Source organism: Hordeum vulgare, chromosome 1H (assembly GCF_904849725.1).
Source record: "Hordeum vulgare subsp. vulgare chromosome 1H, MorexV3_pseudomolecules_assembly, whole genome shotgun sequence".
Lineage (NCBI taxonomy): Eukaryota > Viridiplantae > Streptophyta > Magnoliopsida > Poales > Poaceae > Hordeum > Hordeum vulgare.
The window spans coordinates 371,595,507-371,616,931 of NC_058518.1; positions in this window are offsets into that span (position 1 = coordinate 371,595,507).

Consider the following 21,425-nt stretch of genomic DNA (forward strand, 5'->3'; position numbering starts at 1 on the left):
GGGTGCCAAGCAACCTGGAAAGTCCGTTGGGCAAGGCAAGTCGGGCAAAGCTTACTATGTGAAGCCAACTCCTGCACGTGGCCGCGTGAACTATGTTCAGCAGAAGAATCAGCAAAGGATCCCGACGTTATATTGGGTACGCTCCTTGTCAATCATCACCCAGCATCTGTTCTTTTTGACACTGGGTCATCTCATTCCTTCATTTCAGAAAGTTATGCACATTTGTATAACATGTCCTTTTGTGATATGCCAATCCCATTGGTTGTCCAAACCCCTGGTAGTAAGTGGAAAACCTCCAGGATAACCTATGACAATGAAATTCTAGTAGACACGCTAGTTTTTCTAGCATCTTTGATAGCCCTGAAATCTTCGGATATCAATATCATCTTGGGTATGGACTGGATGTCAGCTCATTATGCCAAGATTGATACTCATTCTAGAAATGTTCAGCTTACCCATCCCTCGGGTGAGATAGTCAATGTTTCTACTCGAGTTGCCAAATGCCAACTCTATTCCCTCAATGCCAACCCTCTTCCAGAACTTGAAGACATTCCAATAGTCCGTGACTTTCCGGATGTTTTTCCAGAAGAACTGCCAGGAATTCCACCTGACAGGGATGTAGAGTTTGTGATAGACCTTGTTCCGGGAACCGTTCCTATAGCCAGAAGACCTTATAAGATGGCACCCCTGGAGCTAGCCGAACTTAAGAAGCAACTAGATGAGGCCTTGAATAAAGGTTTCATTCGTCCTAGCTCTTCTCCTTGGGCTTGTCCCGTCCTCTTCGTTAAGAAGAAAGACGGAACGGATCGGATGGTTGTAGATTATCGACCAGTTAACCTGGTCACCCTAAAGAACAAGTATCCGCTCCCAGGATCAACGACCTGTATGATTAGCTCGCTGGATCCTCAGTATTCTCCAAAATGGATTTGAGGTTGGGTTACCATCAAATCAAAATCAAGAACGGGGACATTCCAAAAATGGCCTTTGTCACTCGTTATGGCCAATACGAGTACACCGTCATGTCCTTCGGTTTAACCAATGCCCCAGCCACTTTCTCTCGTTTGATGAATTCAATCTTCATGGAGTATTTGGATAAATTCGTCGTGGTATACCTCGATGATATTCTCATCTACTCGAAGAACGAACAAGAGCATGTCGAGCATCTAAGGCTGGTATTGATGAAACTTCGAGAGCATCGCCTTTATGCCAAGTTTTCAAAATGTGAATTTTGGTTACCAGAAGTGACCTATCTAGGCCATGTAATTTCTGGTAAGGGTATTGTTGTCAATCCTGAGAGTGTTCTAGCCGTCCTTGATTGGACTCAACCTGAATCGGTTAAGCAAGTTAGGAGTTTCCTTGGCCTAGCGAGCTATTGTTGCCGCTTTGTCGAGAATTTCTCCAAGGTTGCAAAGCCTCTAACTGAACTCCTCAAGAAAGATAAAAAGTTCAAGTGAACACCACAGTGTGAGCATAGTTTCAAGGAACTGAAAAGATGCCTGGCTTCCGCACCTGTGTTGCTACCACCAGATTTTTCTAAGGACTTTGTTACCTATTGTGATGCCTCGTGACAGGGATTAGGTTGCATTCTCATGCAGGATCATCATGTGATTGCATACGCATCTCGATAGTTGCGTCCACATGAGGATAATTATCCCACACATGATCTTGAGCTTGCAGCTGTAGTCCATGCACTTAAAACCTGGTGACATTACCTTCTTGGTAATCGTTGTGAAATATTCACTGATCACCAAAGTCTGAAATATATCTTCACCCAGCCGGATTTGAATCTCAGGCAAAGATGGTGGGTTGAGTTGATCACAGATTACGACTTAGGGATAACTTACACCCCGGGGAAGGCCAATGTTATGGCTGATGCACTAAGTCGTAAGTCTTATGTAATAATTTGATGTTACAACGAGGTCAACCACATCTCTATGAGGAATTTCGGAAGTTAAACCTTCACATTGTTCCTCAAGGATTCCTTTCTAACCTGGTGGCGAAACCTACTCTTGGGGATCAAATCAAAGCCGTGCAGACTTATGATTAGGGTATATCCCGGATCAAGGAGAATATTGCTAGCGGAAACGCTAGGGATTTCTCTATCAATGAGCAAGGTGTCGTGTTCTTTCAGAACCATCTCGTGGTTCCTAAGAGCAAACGTCTGCGGCAATTGATCCTCAAGGAGGCTCATGATTCTCCTCTCACCAATCATCCTGGTAGTACTAAGATGTATCAGGACCTACGCCAGAGGTTTTGGTGGACTAGGATGAAGAGAGAGATTGTTGAGTTCGTTGCTAACTGCGACGTTTGTCGTCGAGTTAAGGCAGAACATCAAAGGCCTGCTGGCACCCTTCAACCTTTAGCTATTCCTGAATGGAAATGGGATAAAGTCAGTATGGATTTCATCACTGGATTTCGCAAGACCAAGAAAGGAAATAATGCTATCTTTGTGTTCATTGACCGTCTTTCCAAAGTATCTCATTTTCTTCCAGTTCGTGAGAGTATAATAGCTAGCCAGCTAGCAGAGTTATATATCTCTCGAATAGTGTCTCTTCATGGTGTTCCTCTGGAGATTAACTCAGACCGTGGAAGTATCTTTAGTTCTCGCTTCTGGAAAGTTTTTAGAATGCCATGGGGACTCACTTATCTTTTAGCACTGCTTTCCATCCTCAATCAAATGGTCAAGTAGAAAGAGTGAATCAAATCCTAGAAGATATGCTCCGAGCTGTTGTTATATCGTTCGGTATGAATTGGGAGAAGTGCCTTTCATTCGCCGAATTTGCTTATAACAATAGTTATCAATCAAGCTTGGGCAAAGCTCCTTTTGAAGTTCTCTATGGACGAAGATGTCGAACACCTCTTAATTGGTCAGTAACCGGAGAGAGGCAACTCTTTGGTCCGGATATGATCCAGGATGCAGAAGAGCAAGTTCGCATTATTCGTGAGAAGTTGAAAACAGCTCAGTCTCGTCAAAAGAGCCAATATGATTGTCATCATAAAGCTGTGACCTTTGAAGTTGACGAGAAGGCTTACCTTCGGGTTACACCTCTGAAGGGTACCCATCGTTTCGGTATCAAGGGCAAGTTGGCCCCTCGTTACATCGGTCCTTTTCGCATTCTTGCCAAACGAGGAGAAGTTGCCTACCAATTGGAACTTCCTCCACATCTTTCCAAGGTTCATGATGTATTCCACGTCTCGCAACTCAGGCGTTGCTTTTCGGATCCTATCCGTGAAGTGGACCACGAAACGCTTGATCTCCAAGATAATCTTTCATACCGAGAGTACACTGTTCGTATTCTTGATCAAGCTAAGCGTACCACTCGACGTCGAAACCTCAAATTTCTTAAAGTTCAATGGTCAAATCATTCTGAAAAATAGGCAACATGGGAAAGAGAGGATCGTCTTCGACTTGAGTACCCCGCGCTATTCCCGACGACTTCCAAATCTCGGGATGAGATTCTTTTGAGTGGGAGTGAGTTGTCACATCCCTGATCCCTATTAGAGTATAGCAAGTTTGTGCTCATGTCTTCTTCATTGCATCCAAGAAAATGAAATGAAATCAAAATCAAAGCAAAGAAAACCAAAGCAAACCCTAGCAACTCTATATTCAAAAGCTTTTCAATTTTGGTGGCAAATTAAAAATTCCAAAATGGCCATTAGAAAAGTTCATCATTTCTGATAAATGTTGAAAACAAAATATCAGGGGTAAGATATATTTTCAAAGTGCTTTTGGCATTTTAAATTAAAGGTAAAAGCTATTGAAATCAACTATATAATTGATTTCAAATATTTCAAAGTTTTCAAAAATGCTGAAACTTTTATATATATTTGGAAATATTCCAAATAACATTTCAGCATGTTTCAAACTATTTTAGGAATAGTTTGGAGCCAAAAATAAAAAGAAACCATATCAGAAATGTTTTAACAGAAACATAAAAGAGGAAAAAATGGAAAAAGGGTTATTAGACGCTTACTTGGCCCAGGCCCATCTCATCCCCTTCTGTCGTCTTCCTCCTTCGCCAGCCGGAGCAGGAGGTGGCCACCGCTCCCTCCGGCGCGGCCACGCACCTGTGAGCGTGCCTGGCTCGCCCGGATGAGCTGGAGAGGTAGGATAAGCCTCCCCGAGCTCGTTTCCATCCTCTCCCCTTCCTCATTCGCCCGTGTGCCTCTTCCCCTCTCGGCCGCAATTGGAGCGAGCTCGAGCTTGAGCTCCCCGTCGCTCTAGTCCCCCTCCGACTTGTCTGAGCCTCGCAGAAGAACCGCCTCGACCCCCTGAAGCTTCCCAGTGAGCCACGCAAGCCCTCGAGCCCTGCATCGAGTTGTCGCCGTCGTCTTCCTCCTCAGATCCCCGGAGCTTGCCGCCGTCGTCCTCCCTCCTCAGACCATAACCGAGCATGCTCTTGTCGCCTCTGCACTCCCTGTGAGCTCAGGGTGCTTTCCACCTCATTTTCCCCTTCGATCTCGAGCTCTAGGCCCCTATTCCACCGGAGCCCGACAAGATCCGCCGCGGGACCTCGTCGCCGGTAGCCCTCCGGTGATCCGCTGGTCATTTTGAGACCATCGTTAGCTTCAGTGCATCGTGTAGGTGTTGTACGAGCCCAGCCCCGTGCGTGATAGGCCCCGTAGCTGTGATCCCGATGGTGCCCGAACTCCGGCAGCCGCTGGGCTCGTCGCCGGCGTCATCTCCGGTGGTTTCAACCCGTTTTCTTTGCAAAAATGGAGCTACGATCGAGTGGCCAATCGTCTGGTGCCCTCCGCGAAGCGTTTGGTCACCGGAATAGCAAACTCGAGGCCCTCCGCCATTCTGGTGGTAGCCGCAGCCTTGCCGCCGGAGGATTTGACCCCATCGCCGGTGGGGTTGACTCCCCTGAGCCTCTGGCAAGTGGGGCCAACCCACAGACTAATTAAGTTTTGTCAAAATGAAATAATAAATATATTAACAGTTAAATAGTCACTGACATGTGGGTCCAGCTCTGTTAATTAGCTATTTAAGTTTAAACTTAATCTAACACTGGCCAGAGTCACTGACCAGTGGGTCCCACTGGTCAGGTTTGACTTTCAACGGCCAGCTGACTTGCTGATGTCATGCTGATGCAATAAATCTAATTCTGATTTTAATATAATTCTAGAATAATTGCAAAACTTTGGAAATTCATAGAAAATTGAATATAACTCCAAATCAGACAAATAATATATGCAAATTGATCAGAAAAATCCAATGAACACAATGGTGCTACTTTCATGCATGAAAAACAAAGTTATGAAACAGCATCAGGTCAAATCAATTAAATAATTAAGATGAATATGCCATTTCAAATAATATTTGAATTTGGATTTCAAACGAGATGCAAACTAAGGTTTCACCAAGCATATTGAGTCTTATCACCTTTCTTTTCATGCCATGTTCTTGCACCATGATTGTTGCATATGATTGTTAATATTTGTATGTTGTTATTCGGTAGGCCCCGCACCTTCGGATACGACTAATTATCCAACTGACGGATATCACCCCTCTACTGAGCAACAAGGCAAGCAACCAGTTTGATCATCCCGATAAATCCCATGTTCTCGCTCCTGCTCTTACTTATTGCATTAGGTCAAAATGCTTTCAATGCTTTTACCACGTTAGTTGAACCCACTCCCTTTGCATGACCTGTCCTTGTCACAGTAATTAGCTGAACCTTGCAACCTAGCATACCTGGTAGATGCTTGAGCCATGATGTGCCTTATCCTGCTATGCATGCTATGCTTAGAGTTGTCTATGGTCTGTCATCTGGGTGATGAACATGATCGTGAGAATGTGTTCATTTAATAAAGGTTGTGTGTTGAACCTGATTTGGTAAAGGTACCGGTGAAAGGCTATGTAGGAGTACATGGTGGGTTGTTTCATTGGAACCGTCCTTAGGAACTGAGTTTCGTGTATGTAATCCAACACTAGATACTACCACACGTTGCGATACTTAATTGACCCTCTCGACTTATTAATCGCTTAGTACTGGTCCAGGAGTTGCAAGTAGTTTCTGGTGTTTATAGTCATGCTGGAAGCCGTGCATAGAGCTGACCTTAGAGGTGGGCTATGATGCGGTAGGCAGTGGCACGGTGTACCAAGTGGCACCCGGATGGTGGGCTTGGGAACCCTGCGCACATCGTTTGGGGCCGTGGCAGAAACCTCGGCCGGACTTCCGTGCGGGTTACCCTCAGATAGGCGATAAACCTGGACTGGGTATTAGCGTGGTTAACGGTCGTGACCGACTCCCTCGCTGGGATTCCGCTTGAAGGTTGCTGAGGTGCATGGCGTGCACATAGCGATAAGTGGCGAGAGCATGAGTGAAGAAGTACACCCCTGCAGGGTTACGATCTATTCGAATAGCCGTGTCCGCGGATATGGACTACTTGGAGACATATGTTGTTCATAGACAACTATAATGGGTACTCATAAAAATGTCAAGATAAGTGTGAGTGTCGTGGATGGCATTTCCGTAGGGTGACTGAATGATTCCATGATGGAGTATTTATGTGGAGTTAGTGGACTCGTGTGCGAGAAAACAAAGTTGTTGAAACTATTTAAAAATGTAGCTTTGTCTAGCCAAGAGTAAAATGATGGCTTTCTGCATGAAACCCCACAACTCCTTGTTGATATATTGCATGAGTAGATAGATTATTCTAAAGTCTTGGTGAGTACTTTTGTACTCACGTTTGCTTAATAAATTGTTGCAGAGGTTGTTAATGACCCTAATTGTGGGTTCTATCTAGACGTTGATGACGACGAGTAGCTGGTGTCCCAGCTACGATCTGGCCCTAGGTTGGGTCTGTAGATAGTCAGGCCATGTGCCTTTTACCTTTCCATCTGTTTGTACTCAGAAAGTTTTAAATCTTCCGCTGGCTTGTAAGACTTGTTTGAATGTCTTATCATGATGGGTCGTGAGACCCCTATCTGTGTAATTCTATGTGTGAGGCTCTTCCAAGCCCTCTAAACAAAGTTTGTATGTTTATGGTGATGTTGTGATGCCATCGACGTATCTATGCATATCGGGTATGCCATGCGTATGTGTGTTGTACTTGATATGTATGGGGTTCGAACACCTAGTCGTATGCCTTAGTAGCACTCCTTATAGGGAAATGCCCCTTTGTGTTTCCATCGAGCCATGGTAGTTCGCTACTGCTCCGGACACATTGGTGGACCGGCATGTGTCCTTCTTAGCTGATGTGTCTGTCCCTTTGGGGAAATGTCACGCGATGTAATGGAGTCCTTGTAGCTTGCTACGACTCATCTACACTCGCTGATGACCGACACCTGCTTCGTTGGGTCATGTATGCATGTCCCTGTACGAAACTGCCACTTAAGTTTATGGCTAGACATGTTGACCCAGGTTCTTTGACATCGGAATGCTAGCGACACAATTGCATACGCGAGTCAAAAGGCACAAACGGTCATGGCTAAGGTAAGGCTGCAGCCGTGGGGTTAACAGTGCGTGAGATCGCAAAGAGATGTGATGTGTTACAGGCTAGATTTCTATGGCTTAGGATCGGGGTCCCGACATCTACCCTCAAAACTTGTTGCGATCCCCTTTACTTGTGGGTTATCAAGACTATTTTTTGGCGCCGTTGCCGAGGAGGCATAGCTCTATTCTCTGAGTCACTTGGGATTTACATCTGCTCATCACTATGAGGAATCCGAGAGATCCAAGAACTAAAGATTTTCCCTCAACTACGAGGACAGGTAAGGAACTGCCATCTAGCTCTGCACTTGATTCACCTTCAGTTATGAGTAAGTTTGCGACACCACCTCCTGCTAGAAATTTTGATGTGTCGCCTCTGCTTGATGATGCTACTTCTGCTATCCCTGATGCTTGTGATGATGTTTTGCTTGATACTGTTTGGCCACTAGGTGCATTCCTTGATGCACAAATTGCTAGAGTTGCGGATGAATGTGATGATACTTCTGAAACTGTTGAGATATTGAAGTAGAACCTGCTATTTCACGTGTTAGAACTAGCTCTCCTAGATATGAATTGCGTGATATGCCTGAGGGTTATGTTATGGAGGGATAGATAGTTGAGGACTTTCTTGCTTGTAAGGATAGCTATGATCTTGAGAAATTACTGCGCAAGTGGAAAGAAAAATCTTTGAACGCTAGGATGAAATACGACCCAAAGTTTGCTACTTCGCCTATCTTTGTGACCGATAAGGATTATGAATTCTCTATCGACCCTGAGTCAATCACTTTGGTCGAATCTGATCCTTTTCATGGTTATGAGTCTGAAACGGTTGTAGCACATCTTACTAAGCTGCACGATATAGCCACCCTATTCACGAGTGAGGAAAAGATCCGCCACTACTATATCCTCAAGATGTTTCCTTTCTCACTAAAGGATGATGCTAAGACTTAGTTCACTTCTCTTGCTCCTGGTTGTGTGCATAGTCCATAGGATATGATCTACTACTTATCTAAGAAATATTTTCCTGCCCATAAGAAGCAAGCTACCCTGCAGCAAATATATAAATTTGTGCAAGTTGAACAAGAGAGTCTCCCACAAGCTTGGGGAAGGCTTGTCCAGCTATTGAATGCTTTGCCTGATCACCCTCTTGAGAAGAATGAAATACTTGATATCTTCTATAATGGACTAATCGATGCTTCTAGGGACCACCTAGATAGTTGTGTGATGACCCACAAGTATAGAGGATCAATCGTAGTCCTTTCGATAAGTAAGAGTGTCGAACCCAACGAGGAGCAGAAGGATCTCACAAGTGGTTTTCAACAAGGTAAATTCTGCAAGCACTGAAATTATCGGTAACAAGTGATTGTGTGGTGAGATGATTCGTAGCAAGCAACAAGTAACAAAAGTAGCAACGGTGCAGCAAAGTGGCCCAATCCCTTTTGTGGCAAGGGACACGCCTAGACAAAGTCTTATAGGAGGAAAAACGCTCCCGAGGACACACGGGAATTTCTGTCATGCTAGTTTTCATCATGTTCATATGATTCGTGTTCGTTACTTTGATAGTTTGATATGTGGGTGGACCGGTGCTTGGGTACTACCCTTACTTGGACAAGCATCCCACTTATGATTAACCCCTCTCGCAAGCATTCGCAACTACGAAAGAAGAATTAAGACAAAGTCTAACCATAGCATTAAACTAGTGGATCCAAATCAGCCCCTTACGAAGCAACGCATAAATTAGGGTTTAAGCTTCTGTCACTCTAGCAACCAATCATCTACTTACTACTTCCCAATGCCTTACTCTAGGCCTAAATAATGGTGATGTGTTATGTAGTCGACGTTCACATAACACCACTAGAGGAAAAACAACATACAACACATCAAATTACCGAACGAATACCAAATTCACATGACTACTATTAGCATGACTTATCCCATGTCCTCAAGAACCAAAGTAACTACTCACAAAGCATAATTATAATAATGACCAGAGAGGTAATGAGTAGCATCAAGGATCTGAACATAAACTCTTCCACCAAGTAATCCAACTAGCATCAACTACAAAGAGTAATCAACACTACTAGCAACCTTGTGGCGCCCTGGCAGCCCCCCTCTGGTACTTATTTCCCCCAGTATTTTTTATATAATCCCAAAAAATTCCGCGTAACTTTTCAGGGCATTTGGAGATGTGCAGAATAGTGGACTAAAATTTGCTCCCTTTCCAGTCCAGAATTCCTGCTGCCTGAATTCTCCCTCTTCAAATAAACCTTGCAAAATAAGAGAGAAAAGGCATAAATATGGTACCACAAAGTAATATAACATCCCGTAAAGCAATAAATATCAGCATGAAAGCATGATGCAAAATGGACGTATCAACTCCCCCAAGCTTAGACCTCGCTTGTCCTCAAGCGAAAACCAAGTTCCATAAACATGTCCACATGTTGAGGGATGAAGGTGTCGATAAAACATAATACGGACATGAGGGCATCATGATCACACATAGGACAGCAATACATCATAAAGATTATTATGGAAAAGTAACAATTTCTTCACAAAGCAAAGCATGAACCAAAAACCTTACCGAGAAGTAACCAACAACAGTCCAAAGTCATTGAAGCAATTGCAATTTATCACAACATCAGAAAGAGTCAAATAAGAGCTTGTAAGGCAAACCCACATAGTCAATCATCTCTTTTGTTTTCCACAATTGTTAAAACTCACGTGGTACTCATGGTATCAAAGTTTCAGCTGGACACACAGGAAGATAGGAGCTTATAGTTTTGCCTCCCAACGATTTACCTCAAGGGTAAAGTCAACAATAATAAAGCATAAGTACTCAACTCCAAGTTGATATATGAATATAGATCTTTCCCAAGCATGTGACGGTAGCCAAGTCAAAGGCAAAAATAGGGAATTGGTGAAGATCACCATGACTCTTACAAGGGCAAAAAGTAAAGGTACAAGATAGGCCCTTCGCAGAGGGAAGCAGAGGTTGTCATGCGCTTTTGAGGTTTGAATGTGTGTCCTCTTAGTGCGGAGGAACGACACTTTATATTGTCTCCTGTGATAAAGAACTTTATTATGCAGTCTGTCGCTTTTATGTCTTCCTCATCACAGGTTCGTACAAAGCTTATTTTCCACACTTGAAGGATCTTATTCAATCCATAGGTAGGTATGGTGGACTCTCATGGCAAAACTGGGTTGAAGGTTTATGGATGCACAAGTAGTATCTCTACTTGGTGCGGGAGTTTTGGCTAATATGAGGTGGAAGCAATCGTCACATGCTAAGGGATCTCTAATCATATAACATTGTTTGGAACCAAGCAAACACAATTCATTATGTTGTCTTCCTTGTCCAACATCTACTCCTAAGCATGTAATAGTTTGGTGAGTGCTCACAATTGTAACAAGTGTCTAAAATGATATATTTATATGTGAACCTCTCTTTCCTTATTACTTCCCTTGCAACGGCACGAGAAGAATGCTCCGAGCACTCTCCGGTAATCGAAACTAGAAGAATGTTGTTGACGGCCCACCAGCGCGTGGGATCGTAGCAGCTTTCGAGGGTAGAGTATTCGACCCAAATTTGTCGATACGCCTATAGGAGGTGAGAGGATACTCTCAAGTATTAGCAGCTGAATATGTCAGATTCAACCACACCTAAAAGATTAGTATCTGCAAGCAAAGTATCAGTAGAAAAGTAGTATGATAACAACGGTGTCAGAAACGGTCTGTTGACGGCAGACTATTCCTAATGATTGTATTAATGGCGCCAAGTTGCCTCGTTGACAGAAATTGTCAGTTCCCGTCAACGACAAGCGTACCAAGATTGTAGCAGGTAGCACAGTGTAACAAGTAATAGCAGTGGCAAGGAACAGCAGTAGTGACAGCAGTAGCAAGTAGCAACTGTAGCAAGCGACAGTAGTAGCGACAGTAGCAGCAGAGCAAGACAAGTAACAGCAGCAGAGCAAGACAAGTAACAGCAGTAGAGCAAGACAAGTAACAGCAGCAGTAGGACAAACTCGTAGGCAATTGGTCGGTGATTTGTTTGGATGATATTCATCATGCAACAGTTATAACACGGAGAGATATGTGGCTAGCTCCCGTTCGTCAATGTGATGTAGGCATGCATTCCGTGTGTCGTCATACGTGCTTAGGGAAAAGAACTTGCATGACATCTATTGTCCATCCCTCCCGTGACAGCGGGGTCCAAAAGGAAACTATGGGATATTAAGGTTCTCCTTCTAATAAAGAACCGGACCAACGCATTAGCACTTGGTGAACACATGAACTCCTCAAACTATGGTCATCACCGGGAGTGGTTTCGGTTATTGTCACTCCAGAGTTGCCGGATCATAACACATAGTAGGTAACTACAACTTGCAAGATCGAATCTAAAACACACATATATTGGTGAGAACATAATAATTTCAGATCTGAAATCATGGCACTCGGGCCCTAGTGACAAGCATTAAGCATGGCAAAGTAGTAGCAACATCAATCTCAGAACATATTGGATACTAGGGATCAATCCCCATCAAAACTAACTTGATTACATGATAGATCTCATCCTACTCATCACCGCACAGCGAGCCTACGAATAGATTACTCACGAACGACGAAGAGCTTCATGGAATTGGAGAGGGAAGAAGGTTGATGATGACGATGGCGACGATTTCCCCTCTCCGGAGCCCAAGACGGACTCCAGATCTGCCCTCCAGATGAAGAACAGGTTGTGGCGGTGCCTCCGTATCGCAAACGCGACGAAATCTTCTCTTTTTTATTTTTTCTGGGATGAAAGGAAACTTATAGAGCTGAGATTGGGGGCGACAGAGCCGTGTGGGCCCCACAAACTTGCCCACCGCCACCAGGGGGTGGCGGAGGCAGGGCTTGTGGCCCACTGGTCCACCCCCTCAGGTGGATCTTCGCGCAGGTATTTTTCATATTTTCCAAAAATGATCTCCGAAATTTTCAGGACGTTTGGAGAACTTTGATTTCTGCACAAAAATAACTGCTGAAAACAGCGTTAGTCCAGGTTAGTTCCATTCAAATCATGCAAATTAGAGTCCAAAACAAGGGCGAAAGAGTTAGGAAAAGTATATACGATGGAGACGTATCAACTCCCCCAAGCTTAAAACCTTGCTTGTCCTCAAGCAACTCAGTTGACAAACTGAGAGAGAAAGAAAAACTTTGACAAACTCTGTTTGATATTGTTGTTGCAACTATGTCTAACTCATAACCAGAATTTCAGCAAGATCACAAGTTAACCATATAAGCAAGTGACACAAAGGTCTCACGGTAAAATAATATCAATGGCATAATCAGCTAACAAGCAAATAATAATGATTTTCAAATACCAACACTTCAATCAAAACAAGCATGAAGGAATACAAATAGGTGATATCTCGCTAGCTCTTTCTGAGACCGCAAAACATAAATGCAGAGCACTTTCAAAGATCAAGGGCTGACTAAACATTGTAATTCATAGCAACGAAGATCCAGTCATAGTCATACTCAATATCAATCAAAAGTAAAGCATAAAAATGACAGAGGTGCTCTCTAATTGGTGCTTATGAAAGAAGAGGATGACTCGATAGGAAAATAAATAGACAGGCCCTTCGTAGAGGGAAGCATTGATTTGCAGAGGTGCCAGAGCTCAAGCTTTGAAAACGGAGATAATAATTTTGGGTGGCATGCTTTCATTATCAACGCAATGACCAAGAGTTCTCAATATCTTCCATGCTACTCATGCTATAGGCGGTTCCCAAACAGAAAAGTAAAGTTTTAACTCCCCCACCACCAATCAATCACACTCCACGGCTAGCCGAATCCTCGGGTACCGTCCATACTAACATCAATCTAGGGGGAGTCTTGTTTTACAGTTATGTTTTTGATTTAAGCGTGTAACTAGGCATTCCAATTACCGGCCCCTTTCTCGTGAATGACAGTGAATAAACACATGTCGAGGATAACACTCCTAGCATGGAAGATACCAATAGCCCCTTGTCACCACATGAGCGGTTCGGGCATGCAAAACAGATTATTTCTTGAAGGTTTAGAGAGTGGCACATGCAAATTTACTTGGAACGACAGGTAGATACCGCAAATAGGTAGGTATGGTGGACTCTCATGGAAAAACTTTTGGGTTTATAGAAGTGGATGCACAAGCAGTATTCCGCTTAGTACAAGTGAAGCTTGTTGGGCCCTTGATTCCGAAGTACCAGTACCGAAGGCAGACTTGAATGCATTAGGTTGGGAAGCGGCCTAGAAGGTGCTTAAAGATAGGTGACAGTTGTGAAAACCAAGTTTAGTCGACTTGTCGGCGGCAACTGACCTTTCTTTCATCAAAAGTAGGAATGAAAGCTGGCAGGAGAGAGCACTCATCTTGGGGTGGGCTTACTACTTATATGCTTTCAGCAGTTATCCTCTCCGCACTTGGCTACCCAGCGTTTACCGTAGGCACGATAACTGGTACACCAGAGGTGCGTCCTTCCCGGTCCTCTCGTACTAGGGAAAGGTCCTCTCAATTCTCTAACGCCCACACCGGATATGGACCGAACTATCTCACGACGTTCTGAACCCAGCTCACGTACCGCATTAATGGGCGAACAGCCCAACCCTTGGAACCACCTACAGCTCCAGGTGGCGAAGAGCCGGCTAGAAAAAGACTGGGAAGCGACCAACTAGAGAGCGACAACAGTCATCAAGATGCAATGAGTTTGACTAACATTGAATGCAAGCATGAACGGGATATAAATCATCATGAACACAAACATCATAGAGGCTATGTTGATTTTGTTTCAACTACATGCATGAACATGCGCCAAGTCAAGCCACTTCAAACATTCAAAGGAGAATAGCATCCTATCATACTACATCATAGTCATTTCAAAATCTATGTTGGCATTCAAGACAAACCATTATAAACCCTCAGCTAAATAAGCATGGCATCAGAAACTATGATCTCTAAGTTGTTATTGCAAACATGGTTCTCTCACAACAAAGCTAAATCCGGGTTGACAAGCTAGTCATATTTACAAAAACAAAATAGATAGAGTTCATACCAACTTTTCAGTCTCAGTCACTTCAGCATATATCATCATTATTGTCTTTCACTTGCACGATCGAACGATGTGAACAATAATAAGAGTGCTCGTGCATTGGACTAAGCTGAATCTGCAGGCAAATACAAAGGAGAAGATAAAGTAATATGGCTCTTTGAAAGCTAAACAGGTAAGCATGCAAGAACCACTAAACATTGAAACCAATATTTTCTACCTTGACCCAAGGGAAAAGAAAACTATTTACACTGGAAAGCTCCCAACAAGCAAAAGAAGAAAGAAAAATCTTTTTGGGTTTTCTCAAAAGGACACACAAAACAGGAAAACAAGAAAATGAAAGTAAACTAGCATGGATAATACAGTGGCAAAGTGTAAACACCGGCTAACAAAGTGAAAGCATAAGCATGAATGTAAAGTCCGTGAGAACACGTACTCCCCCAAGCTTAGGCTTTTGGCCTAGCTTGGTCTACTCCCATGGGTGGTCCTGGCGAAACCCAAAATCATAATGGGTGTTATACGGGAGTGCTGCAGCCACTGCCTGAATAGCTGCCTCACGAAGTCGAGCAGCCGTCGCCTCCCTCTCATACTCCTCTGCCTCTCCTATGGTTATGTAGTATCTTCGTTTTTCCTGAAAGTCAAAGAAAGCAGGAGCAGGAAGGGTAATATGGAAAACACGCTGCCGTTTAAATATCAAGCGGTATAGGAGGGATCCATGATCTCTCTCAAGGAACTGGTAGCGTGTTAGAGCGACACGATCAAGGTAGGCTGTACGGAGAGGAGGGTCTTCTGGACGGATGGATACTCCAAGAGAATTTGCTAAGCGTGTAGCATAAACTCCACCAAAGAAATCCCCCTCACTGGCATTTTTATTCAACCTCCTTGCTATTATAGCTCCCATATTGAAGCTCCTGTCACCTGTTACTGCGCTCTTAAGGATACTAAGGTCAGAAGCGCATAGGTGACAATGTGCACCCTTGTCGTTAATGCACCTACGTATGAAGAGGGCAAAGTAGTGCAAGGCAGGGAAATGGATGCTTCCTATGGTGGCTTGTGTGATATCTCTGGTTTCTCCAACAGTTATACTGGAGACAAAGTCTCTGACCGAAGACTTAGAAGGATCATTAATACTACCCCCATCGGGTATCTTACAAATCCTATTGAAATCCTCCAAATCCACGGTATAGGATTTATCATACATATCAAACAGTATGGATGAGTCACGGCCAACTGAAAATTTAAATCTGCGCACGAAAGAGGCAGTGAGCATAGCATACAGTTCACATTTATCTGAGAGGAACTCTTCTAACCCGGCATTGCGGACAAGTGTATTAAACTCATCCTTCAAACATGCTTCGATCATGAACTCATCGGAAGGCCATTCACATGGTTGTACCGGTGCGTCCCTTAGTTGAAAAGCTTCGGGCTACCGAAAAGAAAGACGAGGACCCTTCTTACTTGAGGAACCACCATGAAACTTCCTCCCGAACATAATTTCCTTTTGCTGAAATTTTTGAAGTTCAAGAGAAAAATGAATGAAGACCAACCATACCTTGTAGCAACTACTCCTACTAGTGCCTAGAGACCGTATCACGCGCTAAAACTACTTGGGACCAGCTAAAATCAACCTTTCTAGCTCAAGAACAGGGTCACCAAGGTAGCAAGAATACGCAAAAGATAAAGCACTAAAGCAAAAACTAATTGGACCAATGGGGGAGTCACTTACCAAGGAGTAATTTCCCCAAAACGGTTCGGAGAATGGTGCTTTGAGCAAGGAGATCGAAAATCACAGCCAAATGAGCAAGAACAGGGGTTTGAGCTGCGAAACATTTTTTCTGGAGGTGGAAGAAGAGGCTGGGAGCTGGAATGAGTGGAGGGGGTCCCTGTGGGCCCCACAAGCTTGCTCTCCGCCACCAGGGGGTGGCGGTGGCAGGGCTTGTGGCCCACTGGCCTGGCCCCTAGGCCATCTCTCAGGCCCAGTAATTTTCAAAAAATCCAGAAAAAATCATACTAAATTTTCAGGACCATCGAAGAACTTTTATTTTCGAGGTATTTTTCTCCGGGACACTAAAACAGAAAATAGGAAAAACTAAACTAAGTCCATCATTTTTCTTCTAAGCAACAGAAAATGAAAGCTCAAAACAGAGGTATGTGACTCTTTGATTCATCCATTTCATGGTCATCGAAAGAAATCCGTCAATGGGGTTGATCAAGTCCTCATGAAAAAACCTTCTCAAATCGCAAGAGAGAACGAAGAATTTTCGAATAGCCACTAAGTCACCTCAATGGGGATATGTATCTCCCCAACAAGCAAATCATACTTCATCTTGACACGAGGAATAGGGCATTCAAAGCTCCCAATAAGAATCGATGAAGTGTTTTCGATAACATTGATGCAATGTACTTGATATCGTTTCTTTGGAAAGTGCACTGTGTGCTCATTACCGTTGACATGGAAAGTGACATTGCCTTTGTTGCAATCTATAACAGCCCCTACAGTGTTTAAAAAGGGTCTTCCGAGGATGAGAGCCATGGCATCGTCCTCGGGAATATCCAAGATAACAAAGTCTGTTAAGATAGTGGTGTTAGCAACCACAACAGGCACATCCTCGCAAATGCCGATAGGGAAAGCAGTTGATTTGTCGGCCATTTGCAGAGAAATTTCAGTGGGTGTCAACTTATCCAATTCAAGTCTATGATAAAGAGAGAGCGGCATAACACTAACACCGGCTCCAAGGTCACATAAGGCAGTTCTTACGTAGTTTCCTTTAATAGAGCAAGGTATAGTGGGCACTCCGGGATCACCAAGTTTCTTAGGAGTTCCACCTTTGAAAGTGTAGTTGGCAAGCATGGTGGAGATCTCAAGATCCGGTATCTTCCGTTTATTAGTCACGATATCTTTCATGTACTTGGCATACGGAGACATTTTGAGCATATCAGTTAACCGCATCTGCAGAAAGATGGGTCTTATAATCTCAACGAAGCGCTCAAAATCCTCATCATCCTTTTTCTTGGATGGCTTAGGAGGAAAGGGCGTAGATCTCTGAACCCATGGCTCCCTTTCTTTACCATGCTTCCTAGCAGTAAAGTCATTCTTATCGTATTTCTTAGGTTGCGGGTTATCATGATTAACCGAAGGTTCAATCTCCACATCCTCATCATTGTTGGTTGAGAATTATTATGAACATCACTGTCCATATTGTCACCAGGTTCATGTTCATCACCAGATTGTGTTTCTGCATCAGACGCAGAAATATCATTAGGTTCTTCAGGTGTGACCGTATTTGGTGAACTGGCGTGTAGGTTTCTATCATCCTTCTTCTTCTTCTTAGGATGACTGGGTGTATCAGCATTGGTTCCTTGAGAATCTTGATCAATTCTCTTAGGATGACCTTCAGGATACAAAGGTTCCTGAGTCATTTTGCCTCCTCTAGTAATGACTCTGACAGAGTTGTCATTTAATTCATTGAGCAAGTCATTCTGAGCTTTAAGTACTTGTTCTACCTTAGTAGTAATCATAGAGGCATGTTTACTCAGAAGCTTCAGATCATTGACATTTCTGTCTACACAAGCACTTAAATGGCTAAGCATACGAGTACTTTGTTCCAAATGTCTGCTAACATAATCATTGAAACTCTGTTGTTTGGCAACAAAGTTGTCAAATTCATCAAAGCATAGGCTAGCAGGTTTGTCAAAAGGAATATCACTCTCATCAAACCTACGCAGAGAATTCACTTCTACTACCTGTATCGGGTTATCGAGACCATGGATCTCTTCGATAGGTGGTAGATTTTGGACATCTTCAGATAAAATGCCTTTCTATTGCATAGATTTCTTGGCTTCTTGCATATCTTCGGGACTGAGGAATAGAATACCTATTTTCTTCAGAGTTGGCTTAGGAGGTGTTTCGGGAATAGTCCAAGCATTATCGTTGATCAAGATGTTATTCGGTAGGGTCTCAGCTTGTTCTACAGTTCTTTCCCTAAAAACACAACCGACACAACTATCTAGGTGGTCTCTAGAAGCATCGGTAAGTCCATTATAGAGGATATCAAGTATCTCGTTCTTCTTAAGAGGGTGATCAGGCAAAGCATTCTGTAGCTGGACAAGCCTCCCCCAAGCTAGTGGGAGACTCTCTTCTTGGAGTTGAGCAAAGTTGTATATTTCCTGCAAGGCAGCTTGCTTTTTATGGGCAGGGAAATATTTCTCACAGAAGTAATAGACCATATCCTGGGGACTACTCACACATCCAGGAGCAAGAGAGGTGAACTAGGCTTTAGCGTCATCCTTTAGAGAGGAAGGAAACAGCTTAAGGATATAGTAGTGGCGGATCTTCTCCTCATTAGTGAAAAGGGTGGCTATATCGTGTAGTTTGGCAAGATGGGCTACGACCGTCTCAGACTCATAACCATGAAAAGGATCAGATTCGACTAGAGAGATTATCTCAGGATCGACAGAGAATTCATAATCCTTATCGGTGATAAAGATAGGTGAAGTGGAAAACTTCGGGTCATATTTCATCCTAGCTTTCATAGGATTTTCCTTCCACTTGAGAAGTAATTTCTCAGCGTCATAGGCATCCTTACACGCAAGAAAATCCTCAGCTATCTCTCCCTCCATAACGTAACCCTCAGGTATATCAGGCAATTCATATCTAGGAGAGCTAGATCTAACAGGAGCAAAAGCAGGTTCTATCTCAATAGTATTGGCAGTTTCAGAAGCATCACGAGCATTGGCAGTAACTCTAGCAATATGAGCATCAAGGAATACCCCTAGTGGAACATCAGGCAAAGTAGTATCTCTAGTAGTATCAAGCATAGCATCATCAGGCAAAATAGCATCTCTAGCATCATCAGGCATAGCATCTCTAGCAGTATCAGGCATAGTATCAAGCATAGTATCATCAGGCATAGTATCAAGCATAGCATCTCTAGCAGTAGCATCATAAGCATCATCAAGCACAGGTGACATATAAAGATTCCTAGTAGGAGGTGATGTCACAAACTTACTCATAACTGAAGGTGAATCAAGTGCAGAGCTAGATGGCAATTCCTTACCTCCCCTCGTAGTTGAGGGCAAGACTTTGGTCTTCAGATCCTTCAGATTCTTCATAGTGATCAGCAGATATAAATTCCAAGTGACTCAGAGAATATAGCAATACCTCCCCGACAACGGCGCTAGAAAAATGTTGACTCCGTAATAGCAGACCTTCCCTTGCAACGGCACCAGAAGAATGTTGCGAGCACTCACTGGCAATCGAAACTAGAAGAATGTTGTTGACGGCCCACCAGCGCGTGGGATCGTAGCAGTTTTCGGGGGTAGAGTATTCGACCCAAATTTGTTGATATGCCTATAGGAGGTGAGAGGATACTCTCAAGTATTAGCAGCTAAATATGTCAGATTCAACCACACCTGAAAGATTAGTATCTGCAAGCAAAGTATCAGTAGCAAAGTAGTATGATAACAACGGTGTCAGAAATGATCCGTTGACGGCAGAATATTCCTAATGATTGTATCAATGGCGCCAAGTTGCCTCATTGACGGAAATTGTCAGTTCCCGTCAACGACCAGCGTACCAAGATTGTAGCAGGTAGCACAGTGTAACGAGTAATAGCAGTGGCAAGGAACAGCAGTAGTGACAGCAGTAGCAAGTAGCAACAGTAGCAAGCGACAATAGTAGCAACAGTAGCAGCAGAGAAAGACAATTAACAGCAGCAGAGCAAGACAAGTAACAGCAGCAATAGGACAAACTCGTTGGCAATGAGTCGGTGATTTGTTTGGATGATATTCATCATGCAACAGTTATAACACAGAGATATGTGGCTAGTTCCCGTTCGTCAATGTGATGTAGGCATGCATTCCGTGTGTCGTCATACGTGCTTAGGGAAAAGAACTTGCATGACATCTACTGTCCATCCCTCCCGTGGCAGCGGGGTCCAAAAGGAAACTATGGGATATTAAGGTTCTCCTTTTAATAAAGAACCGGACCAACGCATTAGCACTTGGTGAACACATGAACTCGTCAAACTATGGTCATCACCGGGAGTGGTTCCGTTATTGTCACTCCGGGGTTGCCGAATCATAACACATAGTAGGTAACTACAACTTGCAAGATCGGATCTAAAACACACATATATTGGTGACAACATAATAATTTCAGATCTGAAATCATGTGACTCGAGCCCTAGTGACAAGCATTAAGCATGGCAAAGTAGTAGCAACATCAATCTCAGAACATAGTGGATACTAGGGATCAATCTCCATCAAAACTAACTCGATTACATGATAGATCTCATCCTACTCATCACCGCCCAGCGAGCCTACGAATAGATTAATCACGAACGACGAAGAGCTTCATGGAATTGGAGAGGGAAGAAGGTTGATGATGACGATGGCGACGATTTCCCCACTCCGGAGCCCAAGACGGACTCCAGATCTTCCCTCCAGATGAAGAACAGGTTGTGGCCGCGCCTCCGTATCGCAAACGCGACGAAATCTTCTCTTTTTTATTTTTTCTGGGACGAAAGGGAACTTATAGAGCTGAGATTGGGTGCGGCAGAGCCGTGTGGGCCCCACAAGCTTGCCCACCGCCACCAGGGGGTGGCGGAGGCAGGGCTTGTGGCCCACTGGCCCACCCCCTCTGGTGGATCTTCGCGCATGTATTTTTCATATTTTCCAAAAATGATCTCCGTAAATTTTCAGGACGTTTGGAGAACTTTGATTTCTGCACAAAAATAACACCAAGGCAATTCTGTTGAAAACAGCGTCAGTCCAGGTTAGTTCCATTCAAATCATGCAAATTAGAGTTCAAAACAAGATCAAAAGAGTTTGGAAAAGTAGATACGATGGAGACGTATCAGTAGGTTAGTCCAAATATGTGTAAAAAGGTATGAAAGTGTAGCAAAACATATAACAATGTCACCCAAAA